The following is a 12,452-nucleotide window of genomic DNA, read 5'->3' as shown; positions in this document are numbered from 1 at the left end:
GATAGCAACCATGCATCTAATACAAACTTCGTAGTAGTAGACCATTAGAGGGAAAGAGAAGAGGAGGCTCAGGGGAGACCTTATTGCTCTCTGCAACTACCTGAAAGGGAGGTGTGGGGAGCTGAGGGTCGGCCTCTTCTCACAGATAACATGTGTTAGGACTAGAGGGAATGGCCTCAAGTTGCACCAGGGGAGGCTCATATTGGAAATGTGGAGACATTTCTTCGCAGAAAGAGCAGTCAGGCATTGGAACGGGTTGCCCAGGGAAGTGGTGGAGTCACCATTCCTGGATGTGTTCAAGGAAAGGTTGGACGTGGTGCTTAGGGACATGGTTTAGTGGGTGACACTGGTGAGATGGTTGGACCAGAAGATCTTGGAAGTCTTAATGATTCCCTAATGATTTTATGATTCTACAGAACACTTAGAATAGTGAGATGCATTCAGGACAGTGATGGGATGGATTTCAATCCACAATTTTAAAGGAGTTAGAAAAAGTGATCCTTTAGTCATTTGCAATGAATTATCTGAGAGAACTGGAGGAGGAGAGAGACAGAATGATGACAGTAAACACTGGAAGACTGGAGAATAGTAAATATAATCTGTATCTTCAGAGTGAGTGAAAAGTAGAACGGTATATAATGAACCCTGAAAGATATTGTGGAAAAGTATTAAACAACCATTTAATTAGACCCTGAAGCAAGTAAGGTAGGCAACATCTCAGAAGGAAGTACAAAAGCATATTCTGTCAAAATCATCTCATTTTATTTGACAGTGTAGAGTCAGTGGAGAAAGCAAAAGATATTTCATATCTTTACTATGGAAACGAACTGCAGCTAAAATTATCTTGTAGTAGTAGAATGACTGGACAAAATAAAATGTTCAAACTGTAGCATTCAGTAGTTTCTGGCTATCCCTGGAGGTGGTATCAACATCTTTTATGGCCTGTTTTGGGTTTTCACTAATAGTTTGAATGCTGGAAGAGAGGGCACACATAAAGTTTATATTAAGAGCAAGCTGGGTGAGTAGTGCACATTAGGAAATGCAACCATGTTCAGAATTGTTTAGCTCATTTAAGGAAACACTCTGAATTTAGTAAGATAAAATAAAACTACAAAAAAAAAAAAAAAGATAAATTGTGATTATCTTGGCTAGGAAGGAGCTATACAGAAAAAGCTTGGGGCTAATATTGGGTTGTAAGTATAATAGGAGGCTAAAAATAGTTCATTAAATATTTTAATCTGATGTAAAACAGTCATACCATTACAAGGAAGAGTCTTGCTCTCGTGCTCCCACGTTATCCTCCCTTTCATCACTGAAAAATATTTGTTTAGCTATCTTGTAAACCAGATCGAAGGAACAATGCAGGTGACCTTTTTTGTTTGTTTGTTTGTTTGTTTGCTTGCTTGCTTTTTGGCACATTAGTTTTCATCTCAGAGGAGAGAGAATTGAACAGAAAGGGAGACTACAGCAGGGCTGACATTCCAAGGTGTGTTGGTTTTTTTTTTCACATTTTAAGCTGGGTTCACAATGTGACACTTCTAAAAAATGATGTGAGATGCCCTGAGAGGAACACTGGGTGTTAAACAACGAAGACAACAAGTTCTTTTGGTTGAGCACCTGCACTCCATCCCATCACCATAGTTCAGAGAAGTGCAGGACAGCTCATCTAAGAAAGGAGAACAAGGTGTGGAAGGAGTCCAGAGAATCCTTTGAAGGGACTGATGATGGGGAGTTGATGAGTATGGATCAATATTTTACAGGAAGGGTCTTGGTATGCAGGATCCTATTTCAAGTTTCTCATCTTCATTCTAGGCATCTATTTACTAATTAACATAAATAAATAAATAAATAAATAAATAAAAAGTACTTTTAAAATTTATTATGTATATATATAAAATATATATATATGCTTTAGTATGTGCTGTCATCTCCATTTCATGTAACACAGCAAAGTCTATCAGCTCTCTAGATAGCTTTGAATGACAACCACCTAGCCTGCAATTATAACTTAATCTTAATCTTAAATATATTTCCTCATTTCCCGAATGCTTTTTGCAAATGGTTAAAAAAAAAAAATCAACATAAAATATAACCTGTTTTCAAATCAGGCCACTTCTGAATTGTTTTTAACAGCATAGGTGTTCACAGAATTTCCATAACTAAGATTTGAACACAGCAAAGTTAAGAGCAGAGTTTCCAAAAAGCTTTGGGAAGGCAGTGATACGGGCAGAATGATGACATTTTGATTTTTGCAGCTGCTAAGAGTAGATTCAAAATGGTCTTGAAATAATGGCTCCAAAATCCAACTAAAAGGTAGTCTGCTGACACTGAATAACCTTACTGCATAAAAAATCACTAACAGCTGCCTGGAAAGGATTTTTCTGCAAGAACTGTATAATTAATTTTTGGTTCACTGTTCTTAGTCCATTTGTGGGACACAAGAAAGATAAAAAAAAAAAAAAAAAAAAAAAAAAAGAGAGAGAGAGAGAGATAAAAGAATGATACAGGGCCTCCTTGGTCTATGATGTGGATGGGAGAGCTGGGAGGAGGAGCTCTGGGACTTGGGAACAGCCACTCTGTTATCTGCTCATGCATACTGTAAAAACTGGATTGATTCATATAAGGATTGTGTACAAGTTACCAAAATTATATTAAAGTGAAGATGAATGAAGATACTGTTTTAACGGTACATGGACTGGTTCAGGTATGCCCAAGACTAAAGAAGTTTTGCATAGCTGGGTGGAAAGAAAATGGAGTTTCCCAAGTTTCATTTCAAATATCCTCATGTCACAAAGATTAATGTGTTTGCAGAACAATGTAACTTTTACTTTGACCAAGCCTTTTTAACTAAGTCATTAATTAGTAATTACTGGCTTTAAAAAAAAAAAAAAAAAAAAAAAAAAAAAAAAAAACAGCTAATAGCTTTACACTTGGATGGATACTAAGTAAGCTTGAGTAAGCTTGTATTTTCCTGGTGTGTTAACGAACCAACAGTGTATCTCTAGTAATAAAAGACCAACTTAATTTTATCACATTTAATGTTGTATTTCCTATTTCCTAAATTTCTTCCCAACATATATGAAACTGATTTCAATCCTACATAAATACATAAGTAATAATTAAAGTACTTACATAAATACATATAACTAAACATAAGAGAACATGTAAGAGTGCAATACTTTGGATGTAAGGAATGAATGGACTGTGAAGTTCCAAGACTGTGAGTACAGGGGAAGGGAACAGAAGGGAACAGAAGAAAAGGGGGAGAAGGGGGAAAGGGGAAAGGAGAAAGAGGGAAGGGCAGGGCAGGGCAGGGAAGGACAGATAAGGCAAGGAAAAGCAAGGCAAGGCAAGGAATCACCCTAGTGCCACTGGCTGCCCTGCTTGTGACAGGGTGATTGGACAGACCCTGGTGTCAGACCCTGCCTGTACTGACAATGTCTCCATTGCCCCTCAAGAGAACATGGACTATTTCTTTGCATGTTAGTAGACACTCACATTGCAGACTCCTAAATGTAGATATCTGTCTTAATCCAAAACTAACTCCCAACTCTAGAGGTAATTCCAAGAAAATCTCTTGTATGAGACTTCTTGGACAAAAAATAGCTTTGACTTTGACAAATGAGAAGTTTTTATTGGTGATAAGGAACTCAGTCTAGTATAGTACTTCTTCCTAAAAACCTGCATGAAATACACAGACTTTTGAATCATTCAGCAAGATGAATAACACAACCCTGTCAATCAGCTTGCTATCTGTTAAAAATCCAAAGAAGTTTATGAATCTTGTGAAAGGCAATAGTTGCTCTCCAATTTCATCAAAGGCTTTGGTGCTCTGAAGTGACCAGAAAGAGTACTGGAGCAGATTTATCTCACAGATAAAGCTGAGGTAATAAATGGATAATGATGACTTTTGAATGATCACCCTTGTTTTCTGACAAGATTCTGCAATATTCTTCATTTAAGACTGTAAGAGCCCTGTATTTCAGTTGATATTGTTTGTGTTCCTTTGCATGGCACTGTTTTATAAAATAAAGATCTTATCTGGGTACTACAGCCTGCTCTCAAAATGCTCTGACTCCTGGGCAGAAATAGACCTAACATATATTCTGCAATCTGAATGACAAGGGTTTTGCTAGCATTTTATTAGGAATAGATAAAAGACAGCATTGACAATTTTCGGTCTGACATATCACCCTTTCTCTTGAGTAGGAGAATAGTAATTGTACCACTATAATCAACTGGTGTGGTTTCATATTCCCAAATGGACACAAATCACAGTTTATGCCTGTGAATAAATGCTGCAGCACCATAATTAAGAGGAGCAAGAGGGAATGCCTTTATGGTCTGGTGAGTGGTGACTTAAGCTGATGTACAGCTTTTTGATTTCTTCTGAAGATGGTGGTGCTGCTAGCGCTTGAATTGTTTCTGCCTGTGCTTTTTTCCCAATTGCCCTCTGCAGAAGGTTAATAGCAGGTTTAGAATGCCAAAGTTTTCTAGCCAGTGAATCACAATTTCAGATTTGTCAGTTAGTGATGTGAAACCAGCTGCTATTTTAAGTGGAACGCTTACACTTCCCTCCCGCCTCGCTCCACAGATGCTCTTCAGTTGTATGAAGAAATTGATCATTTTGTCTCTTCTGCAAGTCTTCAGAATGTCACTAATTTCTTATTTACCACAAAATTTTCATCTTGTTTAACTCACGCTGTAGAAGAGCTACAGCTACCCTATATGGTTTGCACTGATCTCACAGCTGGATAATGAAAGAATGAATGATAACCAGCACAGAATTAAAATTCATAAGTATGGAACTTGTCGTAAACATGAAACTGCATCCTGTCTGTAAATATCTTGTAATGATGCTGTGAATTAGTATACTTAAGTCATTTCCAGGTTAAAAATCCATTACTCCTGTTATGAAGAACAACTTACAGGCAGATTAGTAAAACCAGCCTGATTTTACAATTATTATTTTCTTCTGACTGTCATGCTATTTACATTTTGTGTTTCCCTCGACCTAGACAACTTTTATTACCAAATGTCAGCCCCAAGCAGCTGCAGAGAGTCAGCAGCTCAGATTTGCATTGTATTTTTACATCTTCTGGGGCTTTTCTGCTCCCTGCTGCACATAACAAATATTAGCGTAAAGGAGAAATATGAAGTATTAGACATTTTGATCATCCACAGGAGGAGTACCTGTCAACAGGGTTTGGCCAAAACCTTTCTATTCTCAGACCAAAGAGGGGAAAAAAAAATGCCATTACAGAATATTGACACTTCTAAGTCTGCTTGCTCATCTTTTCTTTCACCATCATCATTATGATTCTATATCATATATGGTCCTATGATATCCAGTTTCACTCTGCTCATAGATAATTCTACATTTAGCTTTCAATTTCAATACTTCATTGTATCAGTGTGACATATGGTCATAGTTCAGCAGCTACAAACCTGTGATTTTTACATATAATGAAAACATTACCACATTAAAATAAGATCGGGCTCTACAAATAGAGCAATGATTTAACTGGTTAACTGAGGAAAATGTGAAAACATGTTCCCAAATTCTAATTACAAAAATATGGCTTCTAATTAGTTTCTTCATACTTCAGGAAGTATACTATAACCAATTAGTTACTCAGCCTGAAATAAGTCTCTGCCCTGTGTGAGGAAAAAAAAAGATCACTTAAGTATTGATATCCATCCACAGTATTTCCAACACTGCTACTGCTTACCTTGTGTTCCAGTCTGTATCAGCAGCAAGGAGTTGAGGCCCATCTGCTTAAAGATTTTAAAGTGTCTTTCAAAATAGTCCAAATTCCAAGGATCCATTTCTGATGCCCTGAAAGTCAACAGAAGAGCTATAGAATGTACATTTCTGTTTTATATCCATCACCACAGTTTATCATAGGAAACATATTATAGTTTAAGATTCTAATTCAACCTAAAGACATCTTTGCTAAATTTTAAATGTTTAATGTCAAAACTTAGAAAATTGAATGTATTCCCCTCCCAAGCAAGACTAACACTGAAAATGACTAGCTAAAAGTATAGAGGTAGATGAAATAGCCAAGAATGAAGTTAGCCAAAGCTTCCTGAATCTTACAAATGTTTTGTTTGGATTTGATTCAAGGTTATGATTGATTCTTATTTCATATAAATGAGTTCATTCCTCTCAATATACCATGTCTGGCAGTATAATACACACCCTAATGGAGACACATACTTTACAAATATTGGAGTGTAAATTAGTAGTACGTTGCAAGCAAATAGTAGCAAGGAGGAAGGGGAGGGAATATTATGTATCAGCTACCAGAAACGTCTGATAGTGTGATGAATATGTGACTGATTTGCAGTAATTTATTTATACTCTATATTACCTGTTTGTGGGATGGTATGGCTGTAGTAACTTGCTGGAATGTCTACTGTATGCATATGTTGATTTACATTTATAAGAGAGAAGTTAGAAAACTGTCAAGAAGGCAAAATAAAGATTCTCAGTAAGCAACCTGCTGTTAAACATTTCAAAGGCACTAGGAAACAATACCTGAATTATTAAGCTATTCCAGGGACTAGCCAGGTCATTTCTTTTGCCAAGACGAAGAGCAATAAGATTAGAACAGTAACATAGTAAAACAGTCACTCTAGAAGGCGGGTGGAAGCTTTATAATGCAAGATTAAACTTCGAGCTTCTGACAGTGATAAAAAGAGGCAAAACCTCTAGACAGAAACTTTCTACTAAGCATTTTAGCTCTAATGAGGAGGTAACTGACTATAATTAGCTTTTCCATGGTTAAATTAACACCATGAAAGGTGCTGAGTCCTGACCTTATTTGGTACAGACACTGAAGAAAAAAAAAATTGTAACATTTCCAAGTTCCTTTTTACAAATCAAAGCCATTTTTAAATGAAGGTCAAGCACATTGGTACATGCAGACAATGGCTTTTGGAAAGCATTATGTTCCTTCTAACTTAAGTGATCACTAAGAGTGATGACCAGCAAAACCAAACTGCCCTGCAATATGAAAAGAGACACATTTTTTTCTGGTTTTGCATTGTTACTTTTTTTTTCCTCTTTGCTGTTTGTGATACCCTCTCCAAAGCTTAAAAAAAGGAAAACTGTAGTCATGAATTTAATGTCCTTTCATGCTCAGACTTCCCCTTTTTAGATACAGATTGCCAGGCAACCTTGCTGTCCCCAAACCTTGATACAATGGCATTTTGTTAAGTTGGCTTTCATAAGATTTTCTCTCAACATACATAAATTCTAACAAATGCCTGGACTACAGCTGAAATACAGGGATATGAAGCACTCAAAATCTGTAATTAGCAGCCACAGCATCTTGGTAAACAGGTAATGTCAAAGGAATCAGAGGCAAGCAAGCATGAAATAGTAAAAACAAGTGGCTTCAGTGACAAATAATCTGCATCACAATTGGGAATATTCAGGAAAGAAACAGAATTAATTCTGAAAGCTCCAGTCCTTCAGACCAACAAAATAATCCACACACTTCTGAATGGGCTTAAATTGACATGTGTGAGTAGCAGCAAGTTGAGTGGAGAAGCACAGGAAGTTAAAGAAACTTGCAAATATTTCCAGGAGCTGCACTAATCTTCCAGTGGTAACAAGATCAAATGAGCATGAATATTCTGGGAATAAAGGCTAGCACAGTTAACATGGATGCACTTTAAATCAGAATGAGGCTTTACTAAGTGCATAGGGATGGAAAAAAATGGGTTCAGTACACAGTTCAGTCAAAACAAAGGAAATTAAAAGACCTAATATTTTACAGTGACTTTCTGAAGTGCTCTGAGGCAGTCTCAGGAGGTAGACACAACCCTGGATAAAAGAAGAATGCGAAGACAAAAGAAGTCCCAAACCCCACAGTGTTGCTCAGTAAGGACAGGGAGCAGAAATTAAAGCTCCATGAAGTCAACCAACAAGAACATAGCAGATAGGGCATGAGATGTCAAATCTCATTAATTAATTACATTAATTAATTAGTAAGCTTGAGAGAGAAGTGGGTACAGAAAAGATATGACCCAAAGACCTTTAGGATTTTACAGGAGACTGCACTATTCTGATCTCTGTAAGAATTAGTGTGAGGTCTCACAGCACTGGGAACAAGAGGGACTTTTACTGCACAGGCAGAATTATCTGAGCACATGAATAAAGTAATTTAAAACTCAAAGGGAGACACCTGACTGAGAAAAACATACCTAAAAGGTACAGCCATCTGTCATAAATACTGTCATACAGTATTTTAGCAGCTTTCTATACTGCATATTGTACTGACCTGCATTAACTTTGTTTTTTACTTTGTCCTGTACAATTTATCTTGAGAAGGAATGACACACATACAGAATAAGCTGTTGTTTCTGTATGAAAAAATTGAGCAAGGTCACCCCACACTGTGTTGAAAGAGGCATTAATGGCATCTCAGTATCTTCCTATAGCAGCCCCATTTATGTATGTCATCACAGTAAAGCACTAAGCAGTCACAGCTGTAGAGCAAAATTAATCAATATGCAATGTACTGGACTCCGAGCAAAATTTTAGTGCCGTTTTTAAAGGTACCTTGAGGTATGCTTTGGTAAATGGTAACTTGCTAAAGGTAGCCTGAAACCATAACAACAGGATAAGCACAGCTTGCTTAATTTTCTTTTCAAAAGACTAAAGTATAAAATAGAAAAACATATATCATGCTTTACCTAAGCAACAATATCCTTTTGCAGCTGACAAAATACATGGACGGTGTTTCTTAAACTCAAGTTGCCTGCAGTCAAATATACATAGAAAATGATTTTTCTGGAACTTGCTCATAAAGGGAAATAATTTCCATTAGGTCAGCCTAATGTGATGCCCCTGTTGACTTATAGGTTATACTTTAAATATATCTCCTATATTTTGAATTAATTTCAGGCTCTTGAGTGCAAGCACACAGTGAGAATAAGTGGGAGGACATTGACTAGAGGGCACAGGAACTTTTTCCAGAAATGTCACTTTTTAGTAATACTACATAGGACCCAAACAGGACATGCAGTCAGGGTATATTGAGTAGTTAATACCAGACTGGCCATGCATGTAGATGTAGTGCATTTAAGTATGCGTTATATTGCCTTTATGTATGATGTTAGTACTGTTGAAATTAATGGAGTTGTCTATGAACCTAATCATTTTACCTTACTGTGCACAGAGTGAGAAATCTTTTTTTTTTTTCTTTTTTTTTTTTTTTTTCCCTAGTAGCAGACATACTCCTACTATTTTTGGAGGGCCAAATGCAGCATATTTAGAAGTACATAGAGTTCTTCTGCCAGAGGACTTGCTTTACATTTTGCTTTAGCCTACCTTTTGTACGGGTAGTTCATGCTACACATTTCTTTGGTAGACATGAGAAGTGTTGTACAATTCAGCTTCCTCATGTCATATTCCCCTTTTCTCTAACTGCCCAGAAGAATCCTACTGGTTTTCATTAGGTTTAGACAAGGATGCCTCAGGACATCGTTTCTCTCGCTCAGCCCCATGCAGTTACAACTAGATTTGAGTGGGCACTGATAAGTGTTTTACTGAAGGAGGCCAGGCCTCGTGTTTCAAAGGCACAAAGGGTGCCCTTACAGACAATTACTCTGCTCTGCAGTAATTTGCTACCTTCCCACTCGCAGGAGTTTGTCTGGATTTCCACACTGCCTGTATGATACCCAAAATTCTCGACCCAGAGCCTTAGGATAGCTGCCTAGTCCTGAGACGTAGGAAATATGTAGGGTAAGTATCTCTGCTAGTCTTAGACTGGAGAGTCAGGGCCTCATGAGATAACTCAGACAGAAAACTTGGTCCTGGAATCTTCCCTGGGGTTGGGTAAAGATGCTTTTCAGTTTGGGTCTCTGATTTCAGTGATTACTATAAATAGTATGTTAAGTAACACCAGTATCAATAAAAAAACAAGCACACAGACCAAAAAAAAAGAAAAAATTATCTTTGAAATAACAGTGGCAGACATTTGTTGACAATGTATTATAATGGAGAGCCAGAACAAAGAGAAGATCCTGTTTTTTTCTTGAATTCTGAAAAAGCATGGCAGCAATAACTGTGCTTTACAGACACACAGATACCTTTGGGTAGGACTCTGGGGGTTTGTGTAGGATGCAGGATGTTGGGGTTTTTTGCTCATCGCTTAATATTGCCTCTGCAATGAACTAGAAGCCTATGTTTGGGATGCAGATTTCTTTCAAGAAGCCACAGTCATCTGATTTCTGATGCACTTTGATCCTTTTCTTCATCATGTCCTTAATCTGTACAAGTTAGCATGAAAACTATCCAGTACAGAAAGGCAAATAACCTCCATTTTTCCCTCCATTTACCTGAGAAAGAGCATTTTTATCTTAACTAATTGTATTTTATTAATTTAGAACCTAAAATTGTATCTTTACACTGGTACTTTGTGTGTCATGTGTACTGGACAAAATACTTTTAAACATGTTCCAAGCTGGTAAGGAACAATGCCAATATTGTCACAATACTCTTCCCATTTTAGTTTCTTTTAAGCTTTGGGAATAAAGGCAGACGAAGAACATGAAATGGGAGCAATCACAACAACAGACAAACAAACAGCAAATCCTGCTCAGGAGGAGCTGCCAGGCTGCTTTCTCTCGCTTTCTGCACTTTCCTTTCTTCAAGGACTACTGACTTGTTGTCTACACAGTTTTTATCATTGCTTCAAAAAGCTTGCTTAACTCTCCAGGACTTTCCATCCTCTCTTCAGCAAAATACTAGCATTTTTTACTTACTAAATGTTCAAGGACTAATAATATAGTCACTTTTTTTTCTTTTCTTTAAACAACAGAAACTACTTAATGTATTATGACAGGAACTAGGTCCCAGCTGAGTTTCAAAATCTGACTAATAAAGAGATAAAAGATTCACCTTTATCCAAAAAAAGATTTATCCAAAATATCCGCCTTAATGGTCAAACAAAGGTTTGTTTGACCATTAGAGAAAGAAGTTAAGAAGCTAACCTTAAGGTATGTGAAAGGAAAAGATGGAAGACAAGAGATAGGTGAGAGAAACATAACCTTTTTAAATGTTCTGAATACTTTCTAAAGCAAATGCCATGTAAAGTAATGTATGCATTTGGCCTCCTTCAGTTTGAATAATGCAACCATGATCAAAATGACTGTTAACAAGAATTAAGTCAGATGCACACTGAAGTGTTTGCAGCGTAAGAGCTGTTGTAACAAGATGATAGAAAGTATTAGCCAGGGTCAAGCAAAACATGGCTTCAACAGCTGTTAGAATTTTAAAAGTAAAATTTTTACTGTAGTAACTACTGGAGAATCAATATTTTCCTCATCAATTTTTGTACAAATTTAATATCACTTATGTTATATCATTTTAGCAAAAAAGTGCAAAATTCCAACTGTAATTTTAATGTCATTGAATTTGTCATAAGTGGAAAACAAAGGTGAGAGAATAGTTCATAAAAAGTAAGTGAACTGGCAACAAAAATCATTAAGACAAACATTAGAGGCTAACAAAATCTATGAAGGAAAAATGCTATATCCTACTCTCTCCAAGGTCAGTAAAAGTGTCTCAATAACTCTTGATGACTCAAAAGTCATCAATAACTCTTAAATTTAATATTAAATTTAAAATGAAAACCTGAGTTGTCTACAGAAAAGCAGTACTGTGGTATGGTATTTTGGAATAAATTAATGAATTGTGAAGAAGCATTTCGAATAAGTACACTCCTAACATCATCATAAACACATTCTTTGGCTAGTCTAAGATTAACATTGTCAGTGAGTAAAACATCATCACTTTGGCAATGGAACATAAATGGTTTCTTTCCAGCATGATTCTTTAAGTTCTAAAGCCATCTCTCATCTGCATATATATGCTATTTAGTCTTTAAAATAATAACAAAAATAATATTGAGATCTTTAAGTGCACAAAGAACACAGGACTATTAAATTACATGTTTGCAGAAGGTGTTGTTGCAAGCTTGTGCCATGAGATAATTAGTTTTACTTCCATCTTCTTCAAATTCACTTGAAAATGAAGGTGTTCAGTTCTGAATTTCTGCCAAACACTGCGACAAAGCATAGGCTGCAGCTGAAGCATCAAGAAAGAGACAGAGAGGGAGAGCTGGGAGCCATCAGCAAAGCAAAAGAACATTGTGTTGTGATGGTGAAAAATTGAAGTAGGAGGCAGCATATAAAAAGAAGGAAATACAATGGTTGTTATGCAGAGCCTTAGGATGGTACCATTCCACAACAAACAGAATAAAATAGAAAAAAAGAAGGGAAGAATTTGGTCAACAATCTAATGATGGTCTCAAAGATTTTAACATAGACACCCCAAGGCCACAAACAGTTGTCAAAGTCACAGCAAAATATGGTTCAGCAGCACAGAATATTAATTATGGTATTGATTTGAAGCTCTGGTTTAAAATAGAGAT

The 12,452-nt window shown here is 36.6% G+C and overlaps 1 long non-coding RNA gene across 1 annotated transcript in view; it reads right to left on the bottom strand.

Moving 5' to 3' along the window:
• Positions 1-12,452, bottom strand: part of LOC311435372 — a 105,585-nt gene that overhangs the window by 15,212 nt on the left and 77,921 nt on the right. Inside the window, exon 7 of the long non-coding RNA XR_014692086.1 lies at positions 5,733-5,839. This is a non-coding gene — a long non-coding RNA (uncharacterized lncRNA). The remainder of the gene's footprint in view (positions 1-5,732; positions 5,840-12,452) is intronic.

Source organism: Aythya ferina (genome assembly GCF_964211825.1).
Source record: "Aythya ferina genome assembly, chromosome: 3".
In the NCBI taxonomy this organism is placed as follows: domain Eukaryota; kingdom Metazoa; phylum Chordata; class Aves; order Anseriformes; family Anatidae; genus Aythya; species Aythya ferina.
This window is presented reverse-complemented; position numbering and strand designations above follow the sequence as displayed.